Source organism: Propithecus coquereli, unplaced genomic scaffold, assembly GCF_000956105.1.
Source record: "Propithecus coquereli isolate 6110/MARCELLA unplaced genomic scaffold, Pcoq_1.0 Scaffold610, whole genome shotgun sequence".
Lineage (NCBI taxonomy): Eukaryota > Metazoa > Chordata > Mammalia > Primates > Indriidae > Propithecus > Propithecus coquereli.
This window is the reverse complement of record NW_012152064.1, coordinates 10,131-11,167: the sequence shown is the minus strand read 5'-3', so window position 1 is coordinate 11,167 and position 1,037 is coordinate 10,131.

Sequence of the window (1,037 nt, the reverse complement as noted above, 5' to 3'; positions counted from 1 at the left end):
TCCTGTTTCCTCATTGCATTGAGAAAACTGAAGATTAGAGAGATTAAATGGTCAAAATCACAGCATCATTCAGCTAGCTAGGAAACAGATTTCATCCTGAGAAGATGTCACAGATGGCTAAATATCTTCTAAATTCAAATTTAACTTATGGACACAGGGAAAATGACAACTTTATATACAAATGATGTTTGTATTCTGAGCTATTCTAATATATTCACATTCATATTACTTTATGTAACCATGTGTAATTGCTCGCTAGTATGTAGGTGATGGTGATTAGGAGTGAGAGAGGGAATCATTTAGGTGCTTTGCCCAATGCCTTTGCTTTCCTCAACATCGTGCTGATTCCCCTGTGAACTTGTAACTTCTAAGAACAGTCTGTCTCTATATGATATAAGAAAGAAATTACACTCCACCCAATATAATTTGCCTCTACATTTTTTTTTCACTTAAATAGCTTCATCCTCTAATGCCTTGACCCCACTCTAGCTTACATTTTTGCACCTCAATCTACATCTGAGCTCCTCCTTGCGACCAAACTCAAGTAGGTGAGAAGCTGGAACTTCCCCTACATTTGAAGTGTGTGCACCAAAGAGGATAGAACAGGTTACAGAGATGTTAATCTGCCCTCATAGAGCTTAGAGACTGGTCTGTTCCAAGTGGTTTTAAGGTATGCAAGAGGCAGAAAAATATCCTTGGGAGGATTGTTAGAGTATCAGAATATGATTATGATTAGAAGAGGCACACTCAAATATATCAGAAATATTATTTATCTAAAACTGCTTAGTGAGGCATGTATTTTTTTATTGTGATAAGAACACTTCACATGAGATCAACCACTTAACAAATTTCAAGTTTTAAATACAATATTATTAACTATAAGCACAATGTCGTACAGCAGATCTGTAGAACTTATCAATCTTGGATAACTGAAACTTTATACCCATTGAATAGCAACTCCCATTTCCCCCTTCCTCCAGCCCCCCAGCAACCACCATTCTACTCTCTGCTTCTATGAGTTTGACTATATTTGATAC